The following is a 9,220-nucleotide window of genomic DNA, read 5'->3' as shown; positions in this document are numbered from 1 at the left end:
TCATGCTGGAAACGTCCGTGTGCAGCCACAAGCCATTATGGGCTCTGGCATAGTTGAGTGCTACCTCTTAAGCACTGTGTTAGTTTTCCCTTGAAGAGGAAAGGGTGATGCAGTAAAGTAGCGTTCGTATTTCCCTCAGTTTTTGAGAACCAAGGTATCAATCCAGTAGGAGATCACGCACGAGTCCCTCGCACCTACACAAACAAATAAGAGCCTCGCAACCAACGCAATAAAGGGGTTGTCAATCCCTTCACGGTCACTTACGAGAGTGAGATCTGATAGATATGATAAGATAATATTTTTGGTATTTTTATAATAAATATGCAAGTAAAATAAAAGGCAATAAAAATAACTAAGTGTTGGAAGATTAATATGATGGAAAATAGACTCGGGGGCCATAGGTTTCACTAGTGGCTTCTCTCGAGAGCATAAGTATTACGCTGGGCAAACAAATTACTGTTGAGCAAATTGATAGGATTAAGCATAGTTATGAGAATATCTAGGTATGATCATGTATATAGGCATCACGTCCGTGATAAGTAGACCGACTCCTGCCTGCATCTACTACTATTACTCCACACATCGACCGCTATCCAGCATGCATCTAGAGTATTAAGTTCATAAGAACAGAGTAATGCTTTAAGCAAGATGACATGTTGTAGAGGGATAAACTCATGCAATATGAAATAAACCCCATCTTGTTATCCTCGATGGCAACAATACAATACGTGCCTTGCTGCCCCTACTGTCACTGGGAAAGGACACCACAAGATTGAACCCAAAGCTAAGCACTTCTCCCATTGCAAGAAAGATCAATCTAGTAGGCCAAACCAAACTGATAATTCGAAGAGACTTGCAAAGATAACCAATCATACATACAAGAATTCAGAGGAGATTCAAATATTGTTCATAGATAAACTTGATCATAAACCCACAATTCATCGGTCTCAACAAACACACCGCAAAAGAAGATTACATCGAATAGATCTCCACAAGAGAGGGGGAGACATTGTATTGAGCTCCAAAAAGAGAGAAGAAGCCATCTCGCTAATAACTATGGACCCGAAGGTCTGAGGTAAACTACCCACACATCATCGGAGAGGCTATGGTGTTGATGTAGAAGCCCTCCATGATCAATGCCCCCTCCGGCAGAGCGCCGGAAAAGGCCCCAAGATGGGATCTCACGGGTATAGAAGGTTGCGGCGGTGGAATTAGGTTTTTGGCTCCGTATCTGATAGTTTGGGGGTACGTAGGTATATATAGGAGGAAGAAGTACGTCGGTGGAGCAACGTGGGCCCCACGAGGGTGGAGGACGCGCCCAGGGAGGGTAGGCGCGCCCCCCTACCTTGTGCCCTCCTGGTTGCTTTCTTGACGTAGGGTCCAAGTCCTCTGGATCACGTTCGTTCCGAAAATCACGTTCCCGAAGGCTTCATTCCGTTTGGACTCCGTTTGATATTCTTTTTCTACGAAACACTGAAATAGGCAAAAACAGCAATTCTGGGCTGGGCCTCCGGTTAATAGGTTAGTCCCAAAAATAATATAAAAGTGTATAATAAAGCCCGTTAATCATCCAAAACAGAATATAATATAGCATGGAACAATAAAAAATTATAGATACGTTGGAGACGTATCAAGCATCCCCAAGCTTAATTCCTGCTCGTCCTCGAGTAGGTAAATGATAAAAACAGAATTTTTTATGTGGAATGCTTACTTAGCATAATTTTCAATGTAATTATCTTAATTGTGGTATGAATATTCAGATCCGAAAGATTCAAGATAAAAGTTTAATATTGACATAAAAATAATAATACTTCAAGCATACTAATCAAGCAATTATGTCTTCTCAAAATAACATGGCCAAAGAAAGTTATCCCTACAAAATCGTATAGTCTGGCTATGCTCTATCTTCACCACACAAAATATTTAAATCATGCACAACCCCAATGACAAGCCAAGCAATTGTTTCATACTTTTGGTATTCTCAAACTTTTTCAATCTTCATGCAATACACGAGAGTGTTTTGAGCCATGGACATAGCACTATATGTGGAATAGAATGGTGGTTGTGGAGAAGACAAAAAGGAGAAGATAATCTCACATCAACTAGGCGTATCAACGGGCTATGGAGATGCCTATCAATAGATATCAATGTGAGTGAGTAGGGATTGCCATGCAACGGATGCACTAGAGCTATAAATATGTGAAAGCTCAACAAAAGAAACTAAGTGGGTGTGCATCCAACTCGCTTGCTCACGAAGACCTAGGGCATTTTGAGGAAGCCCATCATTGGAATATACAAGCCAAGTTCTATAATGAAAAATTCCCACTAGTATATGAAAGTGATATCATAGGAGACCCTCTATCATGAAGATCATGGTGCTACTTTGAAGCACAAGTGTGGTAAAAGGATAGTAGCATTGTCCCTTCTCTCTTTTTCTCTCATTTTTTTTGGGCCTTCTCTTTTTATATGGCCTTTCTTTTTTTCCTTTTTTTTTTATTTTTCGTCCGGAGTCTCATCCCGACTTGTGGGGAAATCATAGTCTCCATCATCCTTTCCTCACTTGGGACAATGCTCTAATAATGATGATCGTCACACTTTTATTTACTTACAACTCAAGAATTACAACTCAATACTTAGAACAACAATATGACTCTATGTGAATGCCTCCGGCGGAGTACCGGGATATGTAATGAATCAAGAGTGACATGTATGAAAGAATTATGAACGGTGGCTATGCCACAAATACGATGTCAACTACATGATCATGCAAAGCAATATGACAATGATGGAGCGTGTCATAATAAACGGAATGGTGGTAAGTTGCATGGCAATATATCTCAGAATGGCTATGGAAATGCCATGATAGGTAGGTATGGTGGCTGTTTTGAGGAAGGTATATAGTGGGTGTATGATACCGGTGAAAAGTGCGCGGTATTAGAGACACTACTAGGAAAAGGGCTATAGCTATTATGGACATTAATGGCGCACCATGTATGTGGTGCGCCACTGCTACAGATACAGGTGCGCCATTAGTGTCCTCATTACTAATGACGCACCACACACACGGTGCGCCATTACTAACAATTTTTTTCCAAAACTATTAATGGCGTACCAAGGCACAGTGCGCCATTACTACTTTTTAACTAGTAATGGCGCACCACACAGTCTGTGCGCCACTACTAATAATTTTTTTTCCTTTTTTTTCAAAACTAGTAATGGCGCACCAGGGTACAGTGCGCCATTACTAGTTCAAACTAGTAATGGCGCACCACAACCACGGTGCGCCACTACTAACATTTTTTTTGCAAAACTAGTAATGGCGCACCACGTAACATTTTTTTTGCAAAACCAAGGTTACTAATGGCGCATTATTAGGTGGTGCGCCATTGGTAACCTTTTTTTTGATAGGTAAGTAAGGGGAAAGCTTTCTTTATGTTGTAGATCTACTTTTTTCTCCCTCCAACAACGTGCACATGCACTTTTTATGGCCTAGATCTACGTATGTTTGTGGTGTTGCATATGTTTGTGGTGTTGCATATGTTTGTGTTTGCAGGTACCGGTATTTGAAATGCGATAGTTGCCAACATTTTGCTGGAATGTTGATTCATTTCCGTTTCGGCGAGAATTTGGCACTATGCATTCTTTTTGGTCCTATTTTTAGGCAAAGTGATGCAAAAAAATTTCTTGGTTCTAAAATATCGTTTTGCTCTACCCCGCAGGCGACCGTGGTCCGCAAGATGACCGAAGGCATCATGAATAGGTTTTTGAGCTCCGTGAAGGCCGAGATGCTTCAAAAGAACGAGACGGAGATAAGATGTCCGTGTCGAAGATGCAAGCTGAAGAGCCTTATTACGGACCCGGATTCCGGACAAGTGCGGGACCACCTACTCTTGCGTGGTTTCATGGATGGCTATCAGTGGCAAGGTGATGAAGATGACTATGACGTCGTCCATGGGGGCCGGGCAAGAAATGAGGAAGGGCAGCAAGACAACCACCACGGCGAGGGCGGGCAAGAAGATGAAGAATCTCCAGGACATGATCATGATGGTGATGCAGTACGCAGTCATCATGTAGAAGATGCCGGACATGATGATGAGGAAGATCAAGACGAAGGGCATGATCATGAAGATGAAGATGCCGGAGCAGACGACGATGGACCATCGATGGGCTGGGTGCAGGACCCTCATATTCAAGGGCTGCTTCTCAAGTGGACGGATAACGCAAGAGCTGCCACCCGAGAGAAAGCCAAACTGGATCAACTGGAGATAGACGCGGTTACTCCATTGTATGAAGGATGCAGGCCCAAGGATACCCGCCTGAAAGTAACGCTCATGGCTCTAGAGATGAAGGTAAAACACAAAATGACCGACGCATGCTTCGACGAGAACATGTCATTCTGGCACGAACGTCTTCCCAAGGGGAACAAGTGCCCGACTAGTTTCGAGGAGGCGAAGAAAATCGTGTGTCCTCTGGATTTACCGCACGTGAAATACCATGTGTGCATGAACAATTGCATCATTTATCAGGACGAGCACGTGGAGTTTACCATATGTCCGGTGTGCGGCGTCACTCGATACAAGAAGAGGAAGAAAGCTCCTCGAAAAGTGGTGTGGTACTTTCCGATCACTCCTCGTCTGCAGCGGTATTTCGCGGACCCTAAGCTAGCAAAGCTCCTGCGTTGGCACGCGGATAGGGAGGAGAAGAAGCGAGAAGATGACGGAAATGATCCGGAGATAAATAAAAAAGACAAGATGCTGAGTCACCCTAAGGATGCGAGCAAGTGGCAAGCGTTGAACTTCGAACACCCAGAATTTGGGGACGATCCAAGGAACATCGTGCTAGGCGCGAGCATCGATGGAGTCAATCCGTTTGGCAGCCAGAGAAGCACACATAGCACCTGGCCTGTGTTTGTGTGGATGTACAACCTTCCCCCCTGGTTGTGCATGAAGAGGAAGTACATTCACATGAGTATGCTAATTGAAGGGCCGAAAAAACTAGGGAACAACATCAATCTGTATCTGGGGCTGCTGAAAGAGGAGCTAGACACGCTGTGGAAAACGCCAGCCAATACGTGGGACGCCGCAGAGAAAGAATATTTCCCTATGAGAGCCGCACTGCTCACGACGGTGCACGACTATCTCGGTTACTGGTATCTCGCGGGGCAGGTGGTCCACGGATTTTCTGGATGCGTCAGGTGCATGGATGACACAACGTATCACCAGCTAGATAGAGATCCCGGGTCTTCGAAAACCGTTTTCATGGGACATCGAAGGTGGCTTCGCGATGATGACTCATGGAGAAAACGCAAGGATCTGTTCGATGGTGAAACCGAGCCCCAAAGACGCCCGCGTACGAGGAGCGGCGAGGAAATAGATGAGCTGTTGAAAAATTGGAAAGAGTGCCCAGAGCCGGGAAAGAAGCGAAAGGCGCCAGAGGCGCTGCTGAAGGTATGGAAAACGAGGTCTGTTTTCTGGGACTTGCCGTATTGGAAGATCCACCGTGTGCCTCACAGACTTGATGTCATGCATATCACGAAGAACGTGTGCGAGAGTCTGCTTGGTACCCTGCTCAACATGCCAGAGAGGACCAAAGATGGGCCGAAAGCAAGGGCAGACTTGAAATCAATGGGCATCAGGGAGGAGCTTCACGCTAATGATGAGGCGAAGCAGGACACGGAAAGTCGTCGCAAAGTCAAAAAGGCCAAGAAGACCGGAAATGACTACCCTCCCGCATGCTTCACTCTAAGTCATGAGGAGATCGAGCAGTTTCTCACCTGCCTCGTAGGAGTAAAACTTCCTTACGGTTACGCGGGGAAGATAAGCAGATACCTAGACTCAGCGAAGCAGATGTTCAGTGGGATGAAGTCTCATGACTGTCACGTGCTGATGACGCAGATACTTCCAGTTGCAATCCGTGGGATCACACTACAGGAATCAGCTATTTTGCCGTCTGCCACGGCGGACGGCAAAGGCATGAACAGCGGACGACAAAGGCCTTTGCCGTCAGCCGCGGACGGCAGAAGGCTCCGGCAAAGTAGGCTACGGTAAACAGCTACTTTGCCGTCTGCTTCCGGGCCGCTGACGGCAAAGGCCCTTTGCCGTCCGCCGCGGACGGCAAAGAGAGCGGACGGCAATAATTGCGCTCTCAGTCCGTTAAGTCGCTAACGGCATGCCTTTGCCGTCCGCGGCAGACGGCAAACTTTCTAGTGTCTTTGTCGTCCGCCTTATGATGTCATCTACACATCACTACATGGCAGGCCTTTGCCGTCCGCCGCTGACGGCAAAATTGTTTACTCTTTGCCGTCTGCCACTGTAGGCAAACTGACCAAATGGGTCAGCTCCCAGGAAGCACAGTTGGCTGCCACGTGGCTTCTTTGCCCTCCCGGCAGACGGCAAAGAGCCCGTTGCCGTCGGTGGCAGACGACAAAGAGCCTGCATATTGGCTCTTTTTTCTGTTTTTTATTAAATCCAACAATTTTCACAGCAAATATATATGACATATATAGATATATTTCACAGGCATTCATATCACATATATCCAGCACATAAGTTCCATACATTCATACATAAGCAAGTTCCATACATTCATACATAAGCAAGTTCAATCCATTCATACATAAGCAACTTCCATCCATACATATTACATAAGCAAGTTCCATCCATCAATTCATACATAAACAAGTTCCATCCATACATAAACAAGAAGACTAGAACAAGAAGAGTAGCTTCCATGAAGTGAATGAGATCTGCAAAATGGCAAACTAAGAAAGTTAGAAATAGGTGACTAGAATAAGAAGACTAGAACAAGAAGAGTAGAACAAGAAGAAGACTAGAACAAGAAGAAGACTAGAACAAGAAGAGTATGTCATTTATGAGCTAACTTACGTGTAATGGATCATATATGAGCTAACTAAGTTGAAATGGGTCGTTTATGAGCTAGCTAAGGTGAAATGGATCATTTATGAGCTAACTTAGTTGAAATGGGTCGTTTATGTGCTAACTAAGGTGAAATGGATCGTTTTTGAGGTAACTAAGGTGAAATGGATCGTTTTTTAGCTAACTTAGGTGAAATGGATCATTTATGAGCTAATTTAGTTGAAATGGATCTTTTTGAGCTAACTTAGGTGAAATGGATCATTTAAGAGCTAATTTAGGTGAAATGGATCGTTTTTTAGCTAACTCGGTGAAATGGATCGTTTATGAGCTAAATTAGTTGAAATGGATCGTTTATGAGATAACCTAGGTAAGATGGGTCATTTTGGAGTTAACCTAGGTGAAATGGGTCATTTTAAAGCTAACGTAGGTAAAATGGATCATTTAGGAGCTAATCTAGGTAAAATGGGTCATTTTTGAGCTAACTTGGATGAACTGGATCATTTATAAGCTAACCAAGGTAAAATGGGTCATTTTAGAGCTAACTTACGTAAAATGGATCGTTTATGAGCTAACTAAGCTAATTATGCAATTTTTGACATAAGTAAGCTAAGTACATATCGTTTTAGAGCTAACTTAGGTAAAATGGATGGTTTTGGATGTCAGTAAGCTTATTAAGTCATTTTGGAGGAGAAGAAGCTAAGTCTAGGTCATTATGGTAAGCATTGGAGGAAATAAAGCTAAGTCTAGGTCTTTATGCATGTGTTAAGCAAAACACTAGATAAATTTACCATGATCCAGGAGGTGTAGGAGCGGGCTGGATCGTGTCAGTAGCTGGAGAAGGATCGTGCGATGCTTGTCTGGAGTTACGCTGCACCAAAGATCATTTCCAATGTCTTGTTAGCATGATGACACTCAAATGTTAAGACTAGCAAGTAATGTCCATTCAAATTAAACTCACCGTGGTCCCAGGAGCAATCACTGGCATCGGCGGAGCGGTCTGACCGGTCTTCTCGCACACAGGCTGCACATTTGGTTTTGACGACTCAGTCATACTAGTTAGTAATGAGACAAACACTACATGAATGTTTTGGCTAATCTACAGAAGAAACTTACCACAAGGAGCTCGTACATGGCCCTTTCCTGCATGTCATTCCGTGCCCTCTCCTCCTCCATCATCTTTGTCGTCCTCTCCTCCAACTCCCGCTGCCTCTCCGCCGCCTCCGCCAGAAGTTTCTCCGTTCTATCTCTCTCACTCTGTATAGCAGCCTGCAACACCACTCACATGACCATTTGTAATCATTGATGGAAGCGCACACAATGTAATGGAGAAAGATAGCTGAGTACGTATCACTAACCTTGATGGCGAGTTGCACTGGCCGTTCACGAGGCCTTATCTCAGGAGCGGAGCTCGACTGGCGCGCCTTGATCTCTGGGAGAGTGCTAGGACAACGGATAAGTCCATCTCCAATGGCTATGGAGCCATGGGACCTCCCGCCACCAGATATCATCACCAGCTCTGGATCAATGGGACCCTGGCTCGGGTTAAAGTCCTCCCCTTTCCTTGCCTTCCCCTCATCTCTATATCTCACGAGCTTGTTGTGGGAGGAGATGTTGGTGAAGTTGTTTGCATCATCGAGGTCAGACTGAGAGAAAGCCTTGACTTTCTTGAAAGAGGCAGTGTGGGCCATGGCATACAGGTCGTACACCTCTGGCACCTTATCCACCTTATTGTGGCATGCCTGAAAGAGAGAAACAATGTAAATTAGTAATTAAAGGGGTCAAGCTAGCATGATGAATGAATTGCATGAATCATGAAGCAAACCACATACCCAGTTCCGCCCGAACTGATATAAGTTGGAGCTGCCTTGATGGTATGGCACACCTTCCATTTGGGCACGTTTGTCCTTGGCCTCGTTGTGGAGGGCTAGCCATTCTTTTGAGCACCACCCATTGACCAACACCTCCCAACAATCCATCCGATCCGCACACCATCTCGGAGGCGCCTAAGTTAGCAAATAGAAACTTGAGCGCTACGGCTAAGAATTACTAAATGAAGGAACTTAAGTAGAAGGCCTTAAGAATTACCTTCATGTACTGCTCCTTACTCAGGAACTTATCACGGCACGCCGGCTTGGTCTTCTTGATACCACGCAAGGCGTAGTAGTCTCGAACAGTCTGCACCCGAGCCTCGTGCCGTAAGTTCTGTAGTAGGCGCTTGCAGACGTTCTCGATAACATGTGCTGCGTCCTCCTCGTATCCCTCCTCACACCTGTAGAATGTCTGCAATCAAATGAGACAATATTGATTAGTACAATTAATAACTAGCTAGTTGAAGATTTTTAAAT

This window comes from Triticum aestivum, chromosome 5D (assembly GCF_018294505.1).
Source record: "Triticum aestivum cultivar Chinese Spring chromosome 5D, IWGSC CS RefSeq v2.1, whole genome shotgun sequence".
Lineage (NCBI taxonomy): Eukaryota > Viridiplantae > Streptophyta > Magnoliopsida > Poales > Poaceae > Triticum > Triticum aestivum.
This window is presented reverse-complemented; position numbering follows the sequence as displayed.